The 24877-nt window shown below is 44.1% G+C and overlaps 1 protein-coding gene across 1 annotated transcript in view; it reads right to left on the bottom strand.

Moving 5' to 3' along the window:
- Positions 1–12624, bottom strand: part of LOC142100234 (putative defense protein 3) — a 45218-nt gene extending 32594 nt beyond the window's left edge. Inside the window, exon 1 of the mRNA XM_075184166.1 lies at positions 12547–12624. The gene's annotated coding sequence lies outside the window, so the exon portion shown is untranslated. The remainder of the gene's footprint in view (positions 1–12546) is intronic.
- Positions 12625–24877: the final 12253 nt, after the last annotated feature.

Genomic DNA, 24877 nt, shown 5'->3' with positions numbered 1-24877 from the left:
TCTCCTCATTGAAGGCCACCAGTAACTACGAGAGAGAATCTCAAAGGTCTTGTGTTCACCGGCGTGTCCAGAAAAACGAGAGGCATGGAACCACGAAAGGATTTTCCTCCTCAGAGTAGGAGGCACAAGGGTCTTCCCAAATGGTAGCATTTTGGTGGATGAAGCAGCCAGAGAAATACATTTGGGGTCTAGAATAGCATGGTTGGGAACCTCTTCTACATCAGAGGACGTCACAAAAGCTCGAGATAGAGCGTCAGCTTTCTTGTTCTTAGCGGCTGGTTTGAAGGTTATAATTAATTCAAAACGGGAAAAGAAAAGAGACCATCTTGCTTGACGAGGGTTCAAGCATTGAGCAGATTGCAAATATGACAAGTTCTTATGATCCGTGAAGATCGTCACCGGATGGCGAGCTCCTTCCAACAAGTATCTCCATTCCTCTAATGCAGCTTTGATGGCCAGCAACTCCTTGTCCCCGATAGTATAATTTTTCTCTGCGGGCAGAAGACCCCGAGAGTAGAAGGCACAAGGATGTAATTTTTGTTGCTCCGAGCGTTGGGAGAGAATAGCTCCTAAGCCCACATTAGAGGCATCTACTTCTAGGAAGAAGGGGAGTGTCACATCAGGCTGTCGCAGAATGGGAGCAGACGAGAAGGCCTCTTTGAGGATTTGAAAGGCTTGGAGAGCCTCAGATGACCATTGCTTAGTATTAGCCCCTTTCCGAGTTAGGGCCACAATGGGAGATGCAATGGATGAAAAGTCTTGAATGAAGCGTCTATAGTAATTGGCAAAACCTAAAAAACGCTGGATGGCACGAAGAGTAGTTGGCTGAGGCCAATGTAGTACAGCATTTACTTTGTCTGGATCCATCTTCAGGCCAACTCCGGAAACTATATACCCCAAGAATGGAATCTGGGGTAACTCGAATGAACATTTTTCCAATTTACAGAACAACGAGTTTTTCCGTAGTCTGGAGAGGACCTCTGCCACATGTTGGTGATGAGAAGGCAGGTCCTGTGAGAAGATCAATATGTCGTCTAGGTAGACAACGACACATACATATAATAAGTCCCGAAAGATCTCATTGATGAAACCCTGGAAAACAGCGGGGGCATTACACAGCCCGAAGGGCATTACTAAATATTCGTAATGCCCATCTCTGGTGTTAAACGCGGTCTTCCATTCGTCACCGGAACGGATTCTAATTAAATTGTAGGCACCACGAAGATCCAACTTAGTAAATATCCGAGCTCCCTTGATGCGATCAAATAGCTCAGTGATCAGCGGAATGGGATACCGATTCTTGATAGTAATGGCGTTGAGTCCACGAAAATCTATACAAGGGCGTAATGATCCATCCTTCTTTTTGACGAAGAAGAACCCAGCTCCAGCGGGAGAGGTGGAAGGTCGAATGAACCCACGCTGGAGATTCTCCTGTATGTACTCAGATGTGGCTTGAGTTTCAGGTAACGAGAGAGGATAGACCCGACCCCTGGGAGGAGTCTTGCCAGGTAGAAGGTCGATCGGACAATCCCAAGAACGATGAGGAGGAAGACGTTCAGACTGAGCTTTATCAAACACATCGGCAAATGAAGCATACTGAGGAGGGAGTCCCGGGGAGGAAGATGAGATGGAAGATCGCTGTACTTTAAGAGGAATAACTTGAGAGAGACAACGATGGTGACATTCAGACCCCCAAGACGTAACTTGAGGGGTGCGCCAGTCAATCTGGGGAGAGTGACACTGAAGCCATGGAAGGCCTAAGACAATCGGACTTGTCGTAACTGGAAGAATTAAAAACGAAATTTCTTCATGGTGTAGTACACCAATCTGAAGGGTTACTGGAGACGTACTCTGGGTGATGAGACCATTGATGAGGCGTGATCCATCTATAGCCGTCACAGTAATGGGTGTTTTTAAAGTGATCACTGGTAGGGACCATTGATTCACTAGTGATTTAGAAATGAAATTTCCTGCTGCTCCGGAATCAATCAATGCCTGTGACTCAAAGGATTTGGTAGCAAAGGAAATCGTAACATCAAAAGCGCAGACTTTAGATTTCATAGACAATGGAGAGGACTCCAGGGACCCTAACTTCACCTCTCCAGAACTAGTTAGGGCCTGGCATTTCCCGATCTCTTAGGGCAAGAGCTGAGCATATGCGTGGAATCAGCACAATAGATACAGAGTCTATTCTTTACTCTTCGTTTCCTTTCCTCTGAAGATAATTTGGAACGTCCTATCTCCATGGGAATCACAGAGGATGGAGCTGGACGAAATTGAGGGTTTAAACGAAGAGGTGCTTTGACAGCTGTTGTATTCTCAGACTCTCTTTCACGAAATCTCATATCTACACGATGGCAAAGAGAGATCAAATCTTCTAGTGACGAAGGAAGCTCTTGGGTAGTCAGTGCATCTTTAATTTTATCGGAGAGCCCCTGCCAGAAGGCGGCAACTAATGCTTCAGTGTTCCACTGAAGTTCAGAGGCTAAGATCCTAAATTGAATGACATACTGTCCTACTGTATGGGAGCCTTGTCGCAAACGAAGAATGCTGGAAGCAGCGGAGGTCACACGACCTGGTTCATCGAACACACTTCGGAACGTGGAAATGAATTTGGCACTATCTTGTAGAATTGGATCGTTTCTTTCCCACAGAGGGGAGGCCCAAGCCAGGGCTTGTCCAGAAAACAATGAGATAAGATAGGCCACTCTGGAACGATGGGTAGAAAAATTTTGAGGTTGGAGTTCAAAATGGACTGAACATTGGTTAAGGAAACCTCTACAAGTTTTGGGGTCCCCGTCATATTTTGACGGAGTAGGCAGGTGAAGCGTAGGAGCTGTAGACACCTGGGATGGCACTGGGGAAACGGAGGAAAGCACAGGAGCTTCAATACTAGCTGTAACAGTCTGTCCAGATGTTCCTTGGGAGGTTAACGATTGGTAACATTGAAGTAACAGCTGTTGGCGAGCATCCTGTTGCTCCACACGGCTGACCAGATGCTGCAGCATCTCTTTAGCGGTAGGTTCCGTATCTGGGTCTGTCATGGCCTGATCTTACTGTCACGGGCACTAGGAGTCTTTACCCAGGGATCACCAGGTGATAGGCTTACCAGAGCAGTATAGGTGGTAATATGGTACTCTGGTAGCAGGGTGATCACGGAACAGGAAATAGCAGATGATGAGATGCTCAGGAAAGTCTATGACTAGCAGCACTGGCAATATGGAGGTAGTAATACACGAGGAACTGTATGGACAAAGGACACGTGAAGGTAGTCAGTGGTCTGCGGTAGCAAGTTGTACCACTGCTATAGTGAGGAGGAATGTCCAACAGAAACGAGGAGGTGATGAGAGTCAGCGGTCTGCGGATAGCAAGTTGTACCGCTGTCTGAGTGAAGGAATGGAATCCAAGTGGAGGTATCCGGGGAGTCAGTGGTCTGCGTTAGCAAGTTGTACCACTGCTATGTGAGAGGATACTGGAACAGGTGAAACTGTAAACAGGAGTCAGTGGTCTGCCACTAGCAAGTTGTACCACTGAATATATATGTGAGGAGGTGCACGGGGAGAGACTGCAACACAATATATACACGGGCACCTTGACTTTGATCCACAGTAATATGCACAATATAAATGTATAAATGACTGAACAACACTGCCAATATAGAAAGTCTCTTGAAGTAATCCAGCATGAGATAACACAGTCAATGATGGCAGTAGAGTCAGCAGATAGTACACTCCAGAGGAGAACCAACACAGTCAATGATGGCAATAGACTCAGCGGATAGTACACTCCAGAGGAGAACCAACACAGTCCAGCAAGGTATGCAATACACAGCACAGTCAATGGGAAGTATGCATACTGTGGTTCAGGAGAAGGCAGTCAGACAGGAGTGCAGAGATACCTGAAGGGCAGGAGGCCAGCAGGATAAAGTCCCTGGATGGGTGAAGCGGGGGTCTAGCAGGTGCAGCGCACAGGTAGGTAGACCAGCAGGGAACACAGGAAGGCGTGGAGAGCGGATCAGCAGTAGATGGATGAGTAGCGCTGAGAAGTCACAGCAGCGGGTCTCTGCGGGAACACGGAGGTAACCAATAGCAACCAGCAGGTGCAGTAACGATGGGACCCCGGAGCAGAGTTGAACTGGAACAGATGATCACGGAGAGTAGCGGGTAGCAATAGTGGCAGCAGACTCAAGGAAACACGGTAGAGTTGACAAGGACTGAAGACTGAAGCGCACAGAGGCAGCGGATAGGAATCAGCTAGCAGTCACGATGATGAAACACAGACGAGTTGCAGGTTGAAGACTGTAGTGCACGGAGGCAGCGGATAGGAATCAGCCAAACAGTCACGGTGATGAAACACAGACGAGTTGCAGGTTCAAGCCTGTAGTGCACGGAGGCAGCGGATAGGAATCAGCTGGCAGTCACAATCATGAACAGGTGAGTGGATGTGGTTGAAGCCTGTAGTGCACGGAGGCAGCGGATAGGCATCAGCTAACAGTCCCAATGATAAATGGTAGAGTTGAAGTGATTAGAAGACTGTAGTGCACGGAGGCAGCGGATAGGAATCAGCTCACAGTCACGATGATACAGTAGATGGTAGAAGTGGTATGGGAACCACAGTAGTAGAAGTGGTTTGGAAACCACAGAGGTAGAAGTGGTTTGGAAACCACAGGAATCAGCTGGGCTGAATAAACAAGGAAACACAGGAACACCTTCAGAGACTCATGGGGAATGAGACTCCAAGATCAGGCAATGTGGTGATGACCACAGGTGCTTAATATAGGGAGGTTGCCTGATCTGCCAATTTAGTTAAAGGAACATACACTGGAGGTATGGAAAGGACTGCGCATGCGCAGTCCCTCAGGATGGAGGACGGCCACGGTTCCTAAATGTCCGGGAAGAAGCACTCACAGTCCGGTGAGTGACAGGAAGTTAAGTGGGAGACTGGAAAGCTTTAAGAAAAAGGTGGGTTTTTAAACACCGTTTGAAACTGAACAGATTAGGGGAAGTTCTGATGGAGTGGGGGAGCAGGTTCCAGTGGAGGGGGGGAAATAAATACATAATTAATCAAATATAAATGTATAACAAAAACATACATTTATACAATGATAATTAAAACACTAAAATATTTCACATTTCTTTGTCATGCAACTACTGCTCAAGTATTATAAAGAATAAGGACAATATAAAGACAATAACAGTCACCTTGAAGTTCCATGACCTGTATAAAAGCACCTCTCTATTGCTTCAACGCCAAACGTTATCTGCTCCCAATCTGCAGTGTCATACTTTTATATGGCCTCAGGAGTACCGATGACTATATAAGTATCCTTATATTTTACAGTATGAATGCTATATGCCATAATAAAAACAAAAAAAAAACAAAGCCGGAAAAATACAAGAGACAAAATTAGTAAAGCGTCAAATCTTTAAATCTTTAACCCAAAAACCTCAGCATGTCCAAGAGGTTTGTAATATTTACATTTTGTGAGATCATGGTGCCAGATATATTCTCCTACGGAATGTGCACTTAACCATAATAATTCAGTATTGGTTTTAATCTCTATAACACTCCTCTCTCCATAACGCTTTTCCAAGTGGTTTAAAGAGGAATGACTGTGCATATGATGAAATAAAAGTTTGTGAACCCTACAGAATTATCTTTATTCTTGTGTTACTTTGACCTAAAATTGTATCTGCTCAGGGGCAAATGCAGGATTTGCAGAGGGGGGTTTCCACACCACGCCACCAGTGGGTGTGACAAGCATGCATGGGGGGCATGGCTATAATTTTAGACAGTGCTTGGCTGCTCTCCAACTCTCCCTATCCCCATAATATACATGGGCAAAGCTGCGTGCGCTACTGTTAGGTGCACGCAGCTCTCCCTTTTCAAGCAGAGCCGTGTGAAGCGGGGGCAGGGTCCAGCCACCTCAATCAAACAGTGCCCCAGGCTTGGAGGGGGGTTTCCAGGCACTAGGAAATCCCCCCTCGGTTTGCCTATGTCTGCTCTTAGACTAAGTGGGGATGGGGTGACAGCACATTGGTTTTCAGCGGCTCTGTATCCTCATCACCCAGAAGTGATTGAGGGTAATAAGAATGCTGGAAAGCACCAGAAAATTCTACATTAGAATGTAAAGTTATCTACCTATGTAACTTGAAAGTAAACCATGTTGCTGCACCTCTTAACTAGAAAGTCACTCATGTTGTTTTTCTCTGGTGTAAACGGATGAAAAAGAAAACCCTTCACTGATTTTTCAGGCACAACTCATAAGAGCTACAATGAGCTGCACAAAGAAGTTAAATACTCCCTGAGGAGTGTTTTTTTTATTCCAGGAAAAAGAAAAGACTCTAAGCATCAGATGTTTGATCATTATAATGAGTTAGTACGGTTACATATCATGTGCACCAACGGCAATTAACAGATTCACATGACATAATTATCATATCTTTTAAGCGTTGAAAAATAAGTGAATGCAAAAGTGCATAGTCAAGTATGATAAACATTAATAAATGTATGTATTGTTCTAATATTGGTATATATAAGAAGATATATCACAATTCAATAAGATAAAAATAAAATGAACATATAAAGTGTATTAATGTATATATATGTAATGATATTTGTTTGCTTCCTAATACATTGCTCTTCTAATGTTGTGAATTCAATAATATTTAGAGATGCTAGATTGCATCACATCATTAAAAAATATACGTTATATTATTCAAATATACTATGATAAAAGTTAGTTCCACAAAGTACACATCTGCATGTATATATAAATTATTTTATAGTTTATTCTTATTTATAACATATATATATATATAATATATTTTGCAGCCTTAAAATGTAATATATACCAAATTAAGGAGATGAATAAGAAAATTGTTTGTCCAGATTTTTATTTTAAGTTTTCTCTAATGACTTTATTTCACTTTTAAGTAGCAGTTTTGTTAAATCTCTTCCTTTCTTGGTAGTAACACCTATTATTGCAATTGGGAAAGTTTCCATTGTGCCTGCTTTGGCTTTTTTTTATCATTCAGATTCTGTTTTTTTCAACTTGTATAACCCACATAACCCAGAACACTTGGATGTTTTAGAAAATAGATAACATATGAACAGTCACTACACAGGTATGGAAACCACTGCAGGGAAAGGATATGCCTTCATTAGAGTGTGAAAGACATTCCCTTTTACAGTGGAATTACAGTATGAGTATGATAAGCATGAAAATGTATCTTTCCTAATTGTTGTTAAACAATATCTGCGTATTAGTGTAAAATGCTCTAACTGTATGTTTGCTTATATGTTTATTCTCCTAAATGCTATTCTGGATTTGTTCATCACATGTGATATGTACATCATATAACATAGATCAAATCTTTCTGTATTGTTTCCCAATTGTGATGCAAGATGCTTCTGATTGTCTCAGTTTGTGTTTTGTATTTTAAAACACCTGTATTTTTTTCTGTTTATGTTTTTTTATTACTATTCATTACATTAGGTATATTAAGTTGCTTTACTGATTATGATGTGTCATTTAATTGTATTTTGTCATAATACCCCCGCAGACCCCTCCTACATTAATAGGCCATCTTGGGCATAATGAAAGTTAAGTTCAAAATACAGGGTGATTCAAAAGTCGCAGTACACCCTTTTATTTCAAAAACTCTACAGGAAATTGGGAAACCTGAATACTCCAGTAATGTATGGGTGACGTGGTCTATCTTTTACGGTATGTACCAAACATGGGCGCCATCTTGAAATCGGCCAATCGGCCCAATTCCTGTAGAGTTTTTGAAATAAAAGGGTGTACTGTGACCCTGTAGAGCGTAGATATGACCTCTCTCTTACCCATAGCCAACAAAAACATATTAATAAGGGGAGGCAGAGAGTTGGGGAGTGGAGTTACCAAACCGAGCAGTGGCAGCATGTCTCAACTGCACGTAATGATAGAAGGCAGAGTTGGGAAGACCAAAATAGAGTGTCGGGATCGTAGCCCTCCCCATCCAAAATATTGTGAATCGAGGCCTACACCTCAATTTCTTGTAAAACAATAGGAGCGATATTTCTCTTTCCCTTCTTGCCCACCAGAAGAACCTGAAGTGGAGTAGCAGGAGACCCCGTATGCTCACCCAGGAACCTCAACAGGGCACTATTTACAGAGGCCCGCAACCAGTTAATCAAGTGGGACAGTTACACCACCAAATATGAATGAACCCTGTCTGGTCTGGGTGCACAATGTGACTAGGTACAGAGTTAAGCCGAGTGGCAAGAAGTTTGGATGTAGGGGGTCGTTCCCAGGTTTAGGTAATACAATAATCAGATCCTATGACATTAAAGGGGCTAGAGACCCAATTTTAACAATCACTTGAAATTATTCAACAGTTGAGGAGCAAAAACAATCTCTGAATTTTTTTATATAACTTAACAGGGATGCCGTCCACACCTGGCACTTTGTGGTTGGCAAAGAAGGTAATCTCGAAATCTAATTCCTTTACGGTAAGGGGGGAATTCAACAAGTCAGCTGCATCTCGAGAAAGTCTAAGGAATTGGATATCATCTAACTAAGCAGCAAGCTGAGAGTCCGTAAATTAAACCTTGGACCCATACAGGTTCTGATAGTAATTCAAGAAGGTTGTGATGATACTCTCACCAGTAAAGTGCTTGATGTTCTGGTCATCTAAAATAGTCGTGACTGTTCTGCCACCCAATTCATCCTGGGCCAAACAGGCCATATAACTCCCCCCTATATGCGCTATAGAGTATTGAGAATGTCTAGAGAATAAGAGCCTATGTTTGGACTTGTCAAATAGGTAATCTGTCCCCACAGACTGCATATGGAGCCATTTAATCCTACCATCCGGTGAACGCAAGGAAATGTATGAGCACACCAAGTCCCTGCAGGCCTGTTCCAGTTCAGTTTCTTTATGTCTGTTAAATTTCTTTATTTCTGCTACCTGTTTGATGAGCGTACCTCTAAGGAAGGCTTTAAAGAATTCTCACAAAAGAGCCTGGCCATGGTTCTGAGTGTTGTCTCTTAAACAGTCCTCCCATATATAGATTAAATACGAACCAACAGCCATCGGTTGAAGCCAAGCTGGGTTCAGTTTCCAAAAATTTTCCGCAATGTCAACCCGAACCAACAGTGGAGAGTGATCAGAGATTCCTCTTCCGCCAAATATTCAATATTAGTCACAAGGGGAACCAGTCTATGAATCAAGAGAATGAGTTCTATGTGAGAAAGGTGGAATGGCATGAAAATGGTTGTGTGTTGGATGCTGAAGTCTCCATACAGCAACAAGACCCATCTCCTCCATGAGTCTGGGGAATTGGGTGGGTCGGGGAGGTAACTGGGCTGTGGACTCTCTCAACTTGTTAAGGTGAGGGTGCAGAACAGTCACCCATACTACCTCTGAGTTCTTAGGCGTCAAATATAGTGTGTGAGAATTATGATTGGGAAACATTCCAGATGTGCAAACAGAGCCCCTTCCCCACAACAGGATGTATACCCTAACACACTACCAAGGTGTGTCAGGGTTTAAATGGATACATCAGGAGCAAATTGAGAGTGAAGGACGTCTGGTGGAATGAGGGACCCATGGAGCCTGTCCGGCGCGCAACAGGAACACAACAAATGAAATATTTACAACAGCTGGCACAAAAAAAACAAAAGGGACATGTACCACGTAAAACAGGGAAATACACACAAATAGACAGACCACTGACTAAAACTAACCCACCCCAAAAATCCTGCTGTTATAACATTATTGGCAAAAAAATACAATACAGTATTGCAAAATAGACATAGTGGAAAATACCTACAACCCAACCTAAGACATATACCCAGCATAATGTTAACAGCTTGGAACCCAGAACTAAATAAAAACTACCTGAAACCTATGATAACTAGTTGCTAACACCCCAAACACCCAATATCAAGAAAGAATAGAGGTAAGCTATGAGAGCTAACCAAACTAAGCAATTGTTAGTTGGAACATTCTGTATATGACTTCTATACTGTTGCTAATAGGACATTCGTTAAATCAAAATGAGCTGTTGGCAAAATCCCCAAGCAGCTTGAACAGATATACAAAGACAAAACATCTAAAGTTAGGCATTATGCATCCCAAGCTCTTGCCGGCGGTCTCTTGTCCAGCCAATCCATCACTGTGGAAAAGAGAAAAAGTGATGCCTACCATCCATGGTCACCTGGTGCCTAGTATGGGAGTTTGGGAGTTTTAAGACATGCAGCCTTCTTTTAGCTGGGGTAAACATAGCCCTGATTTTTGAACTTCCAATGCAAAGTCCTGAAAAAAAGAAACAGTATGGTTCTCAAAATTAAGAGGGCCTTGCTGGCGTCTAAGTCTAAGAATTGTGCGCCAGTCTTTGAAATGCAGGATCTTGGCAATAAAGGTACACAATGGCACACCCAGCGGTGGTGCTGTGGAGGGAAGTGGTGAGCCCTTTCAACTGTGAAATTAGGGGACAAGGCCTCTCTTCCAAACTCTTGGAATAACCAGTTCTCGAGGAAGGTCTCACACAGGGAGGCAAACAAAGCTCAGGTTATTGCGGTGAAGATGGCCCTCCAAATTAGTTATTTTTTTGCTTACATTGAGTGATCTAAGTAGCCAGTGTGGCAAGTTGACTTGAATAGAGCAGTAGTGTCCTCCAGTCAAGAGATCTGGGGGTAAATGTATGAACATGCGGGTTCTTCAACACCCGCGTGTTCAGCGTGTTCGGCGATTAAATTTCAAGCGGCGCTGCATTGTAAAGGGAAAATTGTGCATGCTGTCCGCCTCCTTTCAAATTCAAGATGAATGCCCGTCAGACTGTAATTCTCTGTATAGCAGAGATATGATAGACCTTCCTCTGGCTCAGACTACAAGCACAGCAGATTCAACAGTCTGAGCATGAGGGGCAGAGGTCCAGAAAGAAGGAACTGTACTCCCAGTTACAACACATGACCGTCAGCAAGCAGGTCCAAGCCCAGCACACAGAGGCAGTCGGCAGGTTAGGGACTATCGTGGCAAAATAAGGCTGCAATAAAATCTAAAGTGGTCCAAAGGCTGGAGGGATATCCAGGACCCTTGTAACCGGCACCAGAAGATAAGGATAGTATAAACAGATTTTTGCAGGAGAGCAGAAACCCCACTTCCTACTCCATAGTACACAAAGACATGTCCCTAGCTTCTACTCTCTTTAAATATATGTATAGCAATCAAAAAGACAGTGCTTATCCTTAACATATATGTGTGTATTTAGCAAAATGAAAACATCAGGTATTAGTTTATATTATGATCAAAACATTTAAGCCTGCATCCCAGCGTCAAGGGCACCTCATTATATGCAGGTCCTACACTGACATATATGTTTTAAACACCATTAAAATGCAGTTAAAATCAGATGCATTCATCTCCCAGATATAGGGGTTGACATCTAGCAGGGGCTGGCTTGCGAGTCACACCCAAATGGGCCTTAAATAGTCTTGATGGATAGCTGCTATGACAACATAAGGCAATATTTTGAGACAAAAACAAAGAAAAAATAGGCCCCCTCGCGGTATATCCTATATTATATCTGGTACCAGCTACATGTATACCAATGTACTAAAAACATTAAAATGTAGAAATGTGAAAGAGAAAATGAAGATGGTCCATGATGTCTCATTATTTGTTTAAGGCATAACATATGGCTGCAAAACATATTATTTAAGAAGATAAAATTGAGTTTTGTAATTAAAGAGACAGTCCAAACAGGACTGCAGTCTTTACTTGAATGTGCACTGATATCACAATCTATGTGTACAGAACTCAAATGGACACATTTGCGCAAACAGTATGCACTGTGAAGCTGCACTGTTCAACTTACTTAAGTAGTAAAACATTTAAAAATAAATAGTCTAAAAATATGAAAGATGAATCAAATTGGTAAGCATGTTGAACAGTGGTCCCAATGCTACAGGAAAAGCTGCAAGTTACTAAAACAAAAGCTTCTTAAACTTTGTCAATAGCAGTTGGACCAATTTGTTTAATTGAATTGTATTTATTTAATCAGATTATAACCTATTATTATGATGTAGTTGATTGTATCACACCAGCTTCTATCATGGATACAAAAATGTTGCTGATTTTGCCAGTTTTACCTTTCTATTAAGGAGATATTATTGTGAAATGCTATAAAGCTACTTGCCTTTTATAATAATGGTCTAAAATGTATACATCTAATTTATTATACGTTTTAGTAAAGTCACTTTACTTATATAGCATTCAAAAGAGGTGCAATGTATTCACACACATTTTGTTCATTAGTAAAACATTTAAAATTGATCTAACAGGTGCATGCTAGAATATATGACTCCTCTTTACCTACTATACCACTCGTATACATAATTATTATTCCCTTGAAAATTAATGTCCTCTTTTCTGAGCAGCTGTGTCTATTGTCAATGCAAAAATTATATCGAAAGGTAAATTGCTGCCAAATGTAGTTGCTGTTTTATAAGGCATTCTATTGCTCTCTAGTTTGTCTACACAGAGACGTGAATCTTACCTTTAGATGTGCTGTCGGGTTTGTTACACAAGTAAAATGATTCAAGTGTCCTCTTATTCATAAGGTAGGATAACCAGCTAAGTAACAAACATCACTGGGTGGTGCCAGACTGCTCTTTCATTCACTAGAATGAAGTATACACTGAGACAGCTGTATTGCAATACACAATATGATAATATAACACATTAAGAAATAACTTATATTATAATTTAATAGAATATAATTTAATACAACAGTGATGTAATAATTAAATATAGTTGCAATAATGAAATACAACATAAATAACATGACAAATACAAAAATAAAGCTGATATATTACAACATACAACATAATCTAACCTAGCACATTAAGAATGAATGAGAAGTGAGGCACATTAAGCCAAACGTCCTTAAACTTATCCACATGTTCAGAAGCATAGCACTTACCCATTGAGGGTTAAGTTGTTGGTCATCTCCAGCCAATAGAATCCTGTGGAAGTGTTTAGGTTTGTGTGCCCATATATTCTCATGCAGAGGATGCTGGATCTCTTCCATCGCAGAAGTCCCCAGGGAGTAGCTGTGTCAGGCTGAGTAGCTGCATTTTGTGATTTAGCTGCATTTTAGCTGTCCTTTCTGTAGTGGTTTGCATTTAAACTTATGTGAACAGTGTGACTGTATTGACTGTCGTTTCTCTGTGATTACTGGCGACTAGCTGTGTTTAAATTTTCTCCCCATTACCCATAAGTTTATTTCTTCATTGGGCCTTTAATCATTCCCTCGCTGAGTTCTACACTTGCATATTGTATTTTACTAATAGGACATGTCCCGCCCGAAGAGAAGCGCCCCTGCCCCCTCTAGATTCACGGAGGGCGCTGGTTCTCCTCCCCGTAATGTCCCCCTGGCCTCCTCCACAGACCAGACGCCCGCTGCTTCCTCCGGCGCTGACGCTGGGGCTGCACGCCGGGGGAGCAGTGGGGCGAAACGCACAGCAGCGTGGGCAGCCGGGCGGGGAAGAGAGAGGGTCAGACGCTCTTCCCGCCGTGGCCATTCATCAAAGGGGAGTGGCGCAACTCCGGAGGCCATTGGTAGGCGGGCGCACGCGCCGGAGAGGGAGGCCGTGACGCCTGTATCCGACGTTACAGCAGTGGGGAGGGTCAGGCTGAGCGCGGTGAGGAGAGGGTCCCCCTCTCCTGTGGGTGCTCGGTCTGCTGAGCACAGTAGCGGTTACACTATTAACCCTTTGGGGGTGGGGGGTAGTGGGCAGAGGCCCGTGGCTCACAGGCAACAGGGGAATGGAGCTAGCCCATCATATGCCCGGTCAGAAGTAGGGACTGTGAGGCAGAGGCAGCCGCAGAACACGAGGCCCAACAGCGCCCCCCCTCTCATGTCTTTGGTATGTTTTCCACCGCCAGTCGCTGTGTCTCAGGCTGCAAGGAATCTTGTTTTGCCTGCTCAGATACCTGACCCCAGGTTGCACCAAAACGTACAATCACAGGACAGTTTTGTTCAGAATCAGGCTAGGGAGAGGGCAGCTCTTAACACACAGCCCCCCTTCTCTAGCTATCAAGCAGAGGGAATGTCTCCTTTATTATTCTCACGGGATGTTAGCGGTTCCTCATTTACCCCGTTCCCCCCTACCCAGCCCATCCCTCAGGTTCACACGACAGCCTGGCACAGTAACGGGACAAGGTTCCCACAGCTAGGTCACGTGGAGAATGTGTTTCATAGTCAGGCACAACCGCATACATGGTATATGCCTTCTCAGACATTAGTTGGTCCCGGTTCCTATCTACCGTTACGAGGCCCATTTCCCCAGCCCGCACAGGTAGAGTTTCGTCCCGTTACGCAGACTCAGTCTCAGCAAGGGATGCCGCTCAGAGGTGATGCCATTGGGGAATGGTCCGCCCCTTACCCCCCTCCTAATTCTCCCATGTCTTTGCCTACCCCCTATGCTGGCACGATATCCGCTACCGTACATAGTGCCCACCTTCAAATGTTGCAGACTTCTGCCTGTCAATCACAGGCGCCGTCCAGCCAATTCCCAATGCCGCCTGGTTTCAACTTAGTACCATTCCCGGGTCAAGTTCTCAGTACTGACAGTGGGGCGGTGGGTGCAGGGGTGAATTTACAAGGGAGCAGTCCCGCTGTTGATATGTCATTCAGTATTACAGGGTATGCCAGGAGGCGAGTGCATTTCTTCTGATGGTCGGGTCGAGTCGGGTCCACAGGGCGGTACTTCAACGTCGCACGGAACCAGGGAGGCGTCGCCTGCGTCCAGGCAGGAAGCAGCAAGCAGCGGTGAGTACTTAAATTGTTTTTCTCCGGTAGCTCATTCATGTAGTCCTCCCATGTCATCCTCGGGTAGCAACGAATCTGACACAGAGGCTGGGCCGCGCAAGCTCATGAAAGTGTTGCAGCAGCATTTTGGCGGAGCAAAAGGGGTTAGGAATTCAGGAGGCGCAGTACCCGTTTATGAAGAAGGAGGTGATGGCAGTGACAAGGTGCGTTGCGCTAACACAGGGCTTACTACCGGTATTAGGCCATGCATAAGAGACCGAATAAACAAAGGTTTTTATGTAGACATTTTTTCAATCACGGGGCGTGCGAAAAAAGAGTTAGAAAAGGCAGCAAGTAAAGGAGGTATGGGTGAGGAGGCATACAAAACGTTTACCAAGTGGATTTCTGGTTTCTGCTCATTTGCCGCGGTATATCTGGAAACCAGACCGGATGCCATGCGTGATATTCTGCGTTATCTGCATATGATAACGGTGATGTACGAGTCAGACGCCCCATTTATCTGGAGGGAGTATGATCAGGTGTTCAGAGAAAGGTTAAGTGGTAAGAGGGACATCCCGTTTGGTACCAAGGATGTTGAAACATGGATGGATATGGTTAGACGTTCAGTTTCAGAGTTGAGAAGTAACGCCGTACCCAGGTTTCCAGGGCCGGGGAGGCAGGGGGCCTCCTTTCCCGCTCGCAATAAATGCTTCGCTTTCAATAGCGGTACATGTACAAGGGGAGTCGCTTGCAAATACAAGCACATTTGCACCCTATACAGAGGGACTCACCCGGCTCGGGATTGCACAAGAATTAGAGAAGGGGCAGGCAGAGGAGGGCAGGCATCAGGTGCTAAGCAGTAAAGCACGTTCACCAGTGAAGGTGCAAGCTTTGACTAGATGGTTACGCCTTCACCCTGACCAACAGTTAGCAGAATTTTTATTTAGAGGATTTAGTTATGGTTTTAGTTTACCCATCAAGGGTGCTGTGTGCGCTCAGGCTGCAAAGAATTTGAGTTCTGCCTATATTTTTCCAGAGATTTTGTTAGAGAAGGTTCAAACGGAAGTGTCTTTAGGTCGCATGGCAGGTCCGTTTGAAATATCTCCATTGGCGGATTTAGTGTTATCACCGGTAGGCGTAGTCCCAAAGAAACAAGCGGGGAGGTATCGATTGATACAACACCTGTCGCACCCCCAAGGAAGTTCAGTTAATGACGCTATTGACCCGGAAGATAGTTCAGTGTTGTACCAGTCGTTTGAGGAAGCATTGGAGTTGGTTAGATCATTTGGGGAAGGGGCCTTGTTAGCAAAGCTAGACATAGAATCGGCTTTTAGGTTGTTACCCCTGCATCCAGAGTCGTTCCATTATATGGGCTTTAGGCTTCCAGACGGTATATATGTGGACTTATGCCTCCCGATGGGGTGTTCTATTTCCTGCGCTTATTTTAAATAAGTTCAGTTCCTTCCTTCACTGGTGTGTGCAGGCAGGATCTGGTCATCCGGGTATTGCTCACTACCTGGACGACTTCCTTTTCATGGGGCCAGCCAATTCCCCAGTTTGCTCCAACGTATTGCGTGATGCGCAGTATCTGTTTTCAGTTTTAGGGGTTCCAGTAGCTCAGGGCAAGACTGAGGGACCTATGACCTGCCTGTCGTTTCTAGGCATAGAGATTGACACGGTTAAAGGATGTTGTCGGTTGCCATTGGAAAAAGTTACCAAGCTGGCGACTTTAATTCAAATGGCCATGCGGTCTAGGTCCCTGCAGTTGCGGAGCATACAGTCTCTCTTGGGGTCTCTTAACTTTGCGTGCAGAATAATACCTATGGGGAAGGTTTTCTGCAGGAAGCTGCAAATGGCAATCATTGGTTTCACTCGTCCTCATGCTTGGGTGACACTGTCGCAGGAAATTAGGGAGGATTTGCGCATTTGGTTGTCATTTCTCGTTAAATTTAACGGAATTCGTATTGGGCCCAGTCCCATCGCTTCTAACGAGCAGCTGAACCTGCACACCGATGCAGCGGGCTCGACAGGCTTCGGAACCTACTTTGACAGGGAGTGGTGCGCTGCATTGTGGCCCAATCTATGGCGGCTTAGAGGGTTAGTTCAAAACCTGCTGGTTTTGGAACTCTTTCCTATTGTGGTTGCGGTGGAATTGTGGTCTGATAGGCTGGTAGGTCAACAAGTCATTTTCTGGTGTGATAACCTGGGGGTGGTGCAATGCATCAGTAAGCAGAGTTCTTCATCTCCTCCCGCTATAGCCTTACTAAGACATTTGGTGCTGCGCTGCCTGGACAAGGACATCACTTTTAGCGCTAGGCATGTTCCAGGCGTAGACAATAACATAGCAGATGCCTTATCGCGCTTTCAATGGACAAGGTTTAGAACTTTGGCTCCTCAAGCTAAGCTCACTGGCTCCCCGTGTCCCCCATCTATCTGGCAGATTGTCGAACAGGCTTGCAAGATCTAGCTGTAAGATCGTTGGCCCCTTCTACCAGGAGAGTGTATCAGGCAGCCTGGCAGCAGTGGTGTAGATTTCTGGAATCAAAGGGTCGACAAGATGGAGGTCAGAAAGAGGATATAGATGCTTTTATTTGGGAACGTTTCAAGGAGGGTTTATCTAAGGCGGCTATGTCCTCCATGTTAGCGGGCATCTCCTTTATGGCTCGTTTATATGGGTTTAATGACGTAACAAAGGGTTTTCTTATATCAAAGGCCATGAGAGGTTGGGCAAGGGAGCAGCCATCAGTTGAGGATCATCGTAGGCCCATAGAGGCGAGTCTATTGAGGCAGTTGATAGTTGCGCTGGCTAGTGTTACAAAGTCAGATTATGAAACCCTGTTGTTTAGTACTGCATTTTCCCTTGCCTTTTTTGGTGCGTTCAGAATCAGCGAATTGGTTTCCCCCTCTAAACATGTTATCGGCAATGCACTAATGGCTAGGCATGTTTTACTTGCACATAATGTCCTCTCTTGTAAGATTCTCAGATCAAAGACGGATCAAATGAGCAAAGGGTATTGGATGTCGATTAAAGCTCACGAGGACCAGAGTATCTGTGCGTTTATGTTATGCTCTAAATTGGAGGGGGTCCGACCCAGTGGATCTGAGCCATGGTTGATACATGCGGATGGGACTCCATTGACTAAGTTTCAGTTCAATGCAGTACTTAAAGCTACGCTGAAGCATGTTGGTTTGAACCCAGAGTTGTATGGTACCCACTCATTTCGGATTGGGGCAGCTACTGCAGCGGCTGGGAGAGGAGCGTCTATATCTGCAATTAAGTCTATAGGTAGATGGAAGTCTGATGCTTATAAGAAATATATTAGACCTGAGCTAGGCTAGCAGCCCCCTTCATTGTACGTTAGCCCAGGGCTCCGCTGCTCGTCGCTTTTAGCAGGGGCGTGGAGGGATTTTTTTCATCCTTTCTGGATCAAGGCCTGATTAGTGGTGCGCCTCCATGAATGGTTGGGTGTTTACCTCCACCTGGGTCAACGTTTAAACCCCTTATCACTTTACTGTTATTGTAGGCTTATAATATTATTCTAAGGTTTGTTGATGTATTCATGCAAGATTATTTTTACATATGATATGTGGTTACGGTTGATATGGAGCTAGTATTGGAATGGTAAGTGGTTGGTAAAAGGTTTTCTCAGAGGATTGGTAAAGGTGGCAGGTAAAGGAGTTGTGAACTGAGGTGAATGGATCAGGAGGATCGTGGTGTGCGATCTGGTTGTAATGCAGATTTTATTTACAGGTGCATCGGATCGAGAGAGACAGATATGGTTGGTAGGTCATTCCTATGTGTACTGGGCATCCAGGCACGATAGGGAGGTAAGAGGTTCAGAAATACCTGATTCGTTTCAAATTAAATGGTTTGGTTATAGGGGTATGCAGTGGAGTGCTCTTATTCCTTTATTGAAGAAATTGGAGTGTAGTGAAGGAAGACCAGACATTTTAGTGTTGCATCTAGGGGGTAACGATTTGGGTAAGGGGAAGTCCCTTGATCCTTTTATAGCAATAAGAGAAGATTTGCGCGCTATTCAGGCTTACTGGCCGCAAGTGCGCATATGCTGGTCAATTATTATACCTAGGCTTAGGTGGAGGTCCCCCATATCGATGGCCATTATGAAAACGCTGCTTTCCAAAGCCAATAGAATGGCGAGCAAGACGTTGCAGTCCCTGGGAGGGGTGGTTATTCCTCATCCTTTGATCACAGCTACAAAAGTTCATCTATATAGGCAAGACGGGGTACATTTGTCGGTTGTAGGGAACGATTTGTTTATAGAGCAGATTGGGTTGTCTTTGGTTGAGGTCATTAGGTCACTTGGTGGCGGGCTGGCTGCCCTTTAAGGTCATCAGCTTGGCAGGAGAGCCCTTGCAGTTGGCAACTGGGGTATACGGTGCTATCGCTGATTGGGTAATGCCACCACATACTTCGAAGCATCTTGGTTCGTGGTTACCCTGTACGGGGACCCTGTGTTCTGCATTGTACGGCAATTCATTCGTGAGCCCTGAAGTGATGTGGTCACTATAACGCCAGATTTAGCACCGGCCAATCGTAAGGGACTAGGTCCCGGTATCAGTGGTAGGCCGGGGGGCCGTACACTGTTTGGTTTAGCTTTTATTTAGTTAGCTGAAAGCAAGTGCTCTCGCCCCACCAGGTTTATACATTTAATAAACTGTGACCTTTTTAAGCCAAAGCTGAAGTTGTCGGTGTCTTTATTTATTAGTGGTAAGAGATATGGTTGTACATGAGGAGAGGTTGTGCGCGGAAGAAGGAATCTGTGGTATGAAGTTTATGAGAAGTGAGGCACATTAAGCCAAACGTCCTTAAACTTATCCACATGTTCAGAAGCATAGCACTTACCCATTGAGGGTTAAGTTGTTGGTCATCTCCAGCCAATAGAATCCTGTGGGAGTGTTTAGGTTTGTGTGCCCATATATTCTCACGCAGAGGATGCTGGGTCTCTTCCGTCGCAGAAATCCCCTCCCACCCACCCTGTTGTTTTGTTTTTTTGTTATATTATAAGGTTTGGTAGTCACAGAGTAAGTAAGGTTAAGCAGGAGAGTCCTTGCAGTTGGCAACTGGGGCATACGGTGCTATCGCTGATTGGGTAATGCCACCACATACTTCGAAGCATCTTGGTTCGTGGTTACCCGGTACGGGGACCCTGTGTTCTGCATTGTACGGCAATTCATTTGTGAGCCCTGAAGTGATGTGGTCACTATTACGCCAGATTTAGCACCGGCCAATCGTAAGGGACTAGGTCCCGGTATCAGTGGTAGGCCGGGGGGCCGTACACTGTTTGGTTTCGCTTTTATTTAGTTAGCTGAAAGCAAGTGCTCTCGCCCCACCAGGTTTATACATTTAATAAACTGTGACCTTTTTAAGCCAAAGCTGAAGTTGTCGGTGTCTTTATTTATTAGTGGTAAGAGATATGGTTGTACTTGAGGAGAGGTTGTGCGCGGAAGAAGGAATCTGTGGTATGAAGTTTATAGATATGTCAAGAACTTGAACAGAGACAGAATGGCATGTATTATAAATTTGTATTTGTAAACAAAATTGATTAGGCAATTGGGATGCCAGTAGCAAAGTCCTCAAATGAATATAGCATTGGGTGGTCAGAAAAGCCAAAAGCAGAGGTATCCTTCACTGGAATGATAGCTATAATTCTAGGAAAACCCCAGAATTTTCTCAGTGGTTAATAATTTTATGTCAGTTCTTGAATGATAGGGGTGTTATAAGGGAAAGTAGCTGTGGTAAACATTAAGAAAATGAGTCTCACACAAATATAGTCCTAGTATATGTCTCTGATATCTTAATAGCAGGATAAGTTGTTTGTGTGACATGAAACATAACTGTTATTATAAATCGATTAAAATGTATCTGTCAATGTAATCAGAATAATTATGCCATAAACTGTTCATATGAATAATGAGACTATATTCAATGTTAAAACCACATGTGACAGCCGTTCTGATGTTGTTATTCACACCTCTGTGTGACTGGATGTATGGCCCCAACACTAGGACCCAGAGGAGACACACCAGGAACTTTTACTTAGTAATATAAGAGACAGATATCTTAATAGCAGGATAAGTTGTTTGTGTGACATGAAACATAACTGTTATTATAAATCTATTAAAATGTATCTGTCAATCTAATCAGAATAATTATGCCATAAACTGTTCATATGAATAATGAGACTGTATTCAATGTTAAAACCACATGTGACAGCCCTTCTGATGTTGTTATTCACACCTCTGTGTGACTGGATGTATGGCCCCAACACTAGGACCCAGAGGAGACACACCAGGAACTTTTACTTAGTAATATAAGGCTGGTATGAGATAAAGAGAAGTGTGTGGTGAGAATGCCACAACCAGGGACCCAGAAAGGAGGGGAGAAATTCCTGGGATTCCCCAGCAAATTTGGGAGTGGGTCCGTGGCCTGCTGACACGGGGGGCCAAAGTACATCATAACAGATAGAATATGAGTGAAATGGAATAGATTTGAGGGATGTCTAGATAGGGGGAAGCATGTAAAGAGGGTTGCTGCAAGACGTAATGTAGCAAAATTTAGTACGACCCAGATTGGTAGAGAGGACAGCAGGGAGGGTGTTATAGCCCAAGAGGTGAGTGAAGAGGCTGCAAGAGGACACTAGTGACAGTGTCAGATGGGTTACACATACACAAAATCAAACTGGCAAAGATTGCTGAAGCTGCACCACAGACACAAATGTCAATGTTTATGGTTGGTTCTGCCGTGGCGCAACTTGAGGTGCCTATAGAATTGGGTGGGGTATTGGGGAAGGGGAGAAATGGGGGGAATATACAGATGTATCGGTACAAACAATATACTTGGTTTGCTGGAGATGCAGCAGATGATTATAGCTTTTTGCGGTTTTAAATGTTATAGCTGTTTTGCTTTTTCTGTTTATAGCTCTATTGCAATGTATATTGAGTGTTTAGGTGGTGGCAACTGTTTGTTTATAGCTCAATGTTTATAGCTCGGTGTCCTATTCTGGATATTTTTACAGTGTTTAAATCACCGTATTGATAGCTCCGAGTTTATGCTCTAATTTTTAGCTCTGTGGTTAAGAGCTCTTTTGTTTATAGCTCGTATGCAGTGTTCAGTGGTGTAATTATTGTGTTATGTGTCTGGGGGATATTGTGGTGTTGTGTAGATTGTTCTGTAGTTCTATGTGTTTGTTATGTGTCTAAAAATGGAAATATGTGTATGATGTGAATGAGGTGGTTATAGAACTGATGTATGTGTAGTGTGTATGTGGAATTGAAGAGCGTGCTCTTTTTGTGTTTGCTCTTATAAGAACAGTTGTGTATTCTTTACGGCCTTCCTTTTTGTGATGGCCGGTGGGATGCACGGCCTCTCCATTGGTGGTGAGCGGTGAGGTAGCTAGGGCCGAGCGGCTTCCTGTAGTGGCACTTGGAACGCACAATGCGCTCCAAATGCCGAACTTCCGGGTTCTGGATGGAAAGCACAGACGCCGGTGCGTTCCTCTGCTGTGCAGGTCTCCGATGTCCTTTTCTCCGTTCTGAAGTTGTTTGCTGGTGGAGAGGTGGATCCGGGCTTCTGTGGTTGCGTGAGGGTTCTCTTGATTGAATGTCGTGAGTACTGGTGCAGGTAACCTACGCGTTTCGTCCGTAGACTTTGTTCGAGATATGGCGGTGGTACGGGTGTGCTGTTCTTTTTATCCTGGGATCCGATGTGTCTACCAATCGTTGTGACAATGGAGGTTTTTCATTCCTCTTCCTCCATTGCACCCTGTCCTCCTACATCGTTGCTCATCACTCCCAACCCAGGTACTCGCCGCAGTTGAACGCGCCATATCCCCAAATTCCCTTTACATAATGCCCCAGGGATAGAGATGGGGTTTGGTTCCCCCTTTTGCTCCTTCATCCTGGTGACTAAGTCAGCACAGCCTGCAAATCAAATCTATCAGCCTGCATCCATCCCCAAGGCTTTGCGGCCTCTACCCATGGGATTTGTTCAGGGACCTCCTGCACACGAGCGTCACCAGGTTACCAGGCCTCAGCTTTCTGGCTCTCTTAGCTTTCAAGGTGATGAGTCATCACAAAACATTGTGTCTTTCAACACGACATCCAGGAGTTGGGGGAACCTCTGGAAATGAGACTGGTGACAAGTGACTCTGTGCAGCAGATTCCTCTGGGTCAGGAAAACTTTCAGGCAACACACTGGAGCTTCACAGCAGGTCAATTGGTGCAATTGCAGAGGAACAAACCTTTCAGCAGGGCATACAGAAGCTGGAAGACCCTCTGTAATTGGAACCAATGACATGTGCCTCAGTTGAGTATGACACCTACTGCATTTTATAAGTACAGCTCTTTTACTGCCTCACAGCAGTGTTGCTGGAGGATTTTTCTCTGCATTTTTTCCTTTATGGATGACCCCACCATCCAAGCACCTGCTATGAACCTATAAATTGATTGAACAACTTCCATTTCTGTATTGTTGTTTGAGAGGCATGTTTGTTGTCAGTAGCTGATGGGAAGTGCTGGTACTCTATTGCCATTTGGAGGCTACTGGGGCACCTCTTGGCAAGTTAGCTCTCAATATAAAAGCACATGTATGTGTGTCCCAATATATAGGGACTGTCATTCTTTAGAGTTAGGACCACCCTATTAGCAGAAGTGCCTTGACGGGGCGGGTGGCTCACCATACATACAATGTGTGTGAGAATTCTGCATTTTTATGTACAAGTAAAATAGCATTTTTTCATTTCTGGATAACCATACCCTTTTTGCATCTCTCAATTAAAACTATATGAATTTGTGGCCCAATATATAGAGTGTCACAAATATGCGGATCTGCCAGATCTTTGCAGTCTGCCTGGTTTGACACAACCCTGCAGTAATGTTTGGTGTTAGCTCCTTCTGCCCTGCAGGTGATGGCTCTCTGAGTGGCACCAAGCAAGACCAGTTGGAGATTATGTAGATGTCTAGGTGGGAGCAGTTACAAGGTATCAATATAGGCTGAAAATGGCAGGACAGCTAGTGAAGCTGGTTAACAGGCAAGGGAGATGGACTGTAGGTATGGATTGTCTTGGTGTCCAGATTAAACCGGGAAGCTTGTGAGCTGGATTACTAAGCAAGTGAGATGATCTGCAGGCACAGGTTGTCCGTATGTCCAGGTTAAGTTGGGTAGTTTGTGAGCTGGATACCAGGTGGGTGAGATGATCTGCAGCACAGGTTGTCCGAGGTTCAGGTAAACCTGGGAAGCTGAGAACTCGATACCAGGCAAGCAAACACACAAATGAACAGGCAGAGGGACTTAAAGATCTGGCACCATAGAATTGGCACATGTGCCTTAAGTAGTCTGAGAGCCATAATTAATCAGCAGATGGCTGGGAGACTAAAATAATCAAAGACAAGTCTGCACAATCCAACATGGCAGCTGCCATAGACGGATTGCGGCACTCAGCGAAAAGGTGGGGGAGAGCAGGCTCGCATAGGTAAAGCGCACTGGACCCCAACCAAGTGGTCTGTGGGCCTGGTGCGTGACATAGAGACTCTCATTGTTTACAGTTAGGACCACCAAATTACCAGAAGTAACTTGATGGGGGCAAGTGGCTTACCATACATTTGCAAATGTGTGTAACTAAGACTTCTGCTTTTTTGTAGAATATCAGTTTTTTTACAATGTTGCTGGGGAATTTTTCTCTGCACTTTTTCCTTTCTGGATAACCCTACCCATACAAGCACCTGCTGTGAACCTATAAATTGATTGAGCAACTTCCATTTCTGTATTGTTGTTTGAGAAGCAGGTTTGCTGTCAGTATATTGACAACAAACATGTTGTAAGATATATTTAAAAATAACAGATTTTCAGAAGTGCATTTAATTAAAGATATTCATTTAAATGGTTTTCAACTCTATCAAACCACTCTCAGTGTAACATTTCTAAGTACTGTATACATATGTTTACCATATGGAATTGTCTTTTATTAATTATCTATTCCCATATTTCTTTGACCTAATATTGTATTTACTCATTATGTAAACCAATGCAAAATACTTGGCCTCCATCAATCCACAT

The sequence above is a fragment of the Mixophyes fleayi genome, chromosome 8 (assembly GCF_038048845.1).
Source record: "Mixophyes fleayi isolate aMixFle1 chromosome 8, aMixFle1.hap1, whole genome shotgun sequence".
Classification (NCBI taxonomy): Eukaryota; Metazoa; Chordata; class Amphibia; order Anura; family Limnodynastidae; genus Mixophyes; species Mixophyes fleayi.
The sequence above is the reverse complement of the archived record's forward strand: the minus strand, read 5'-3'. Positions and strand labels throughout refer to the sequence as shown.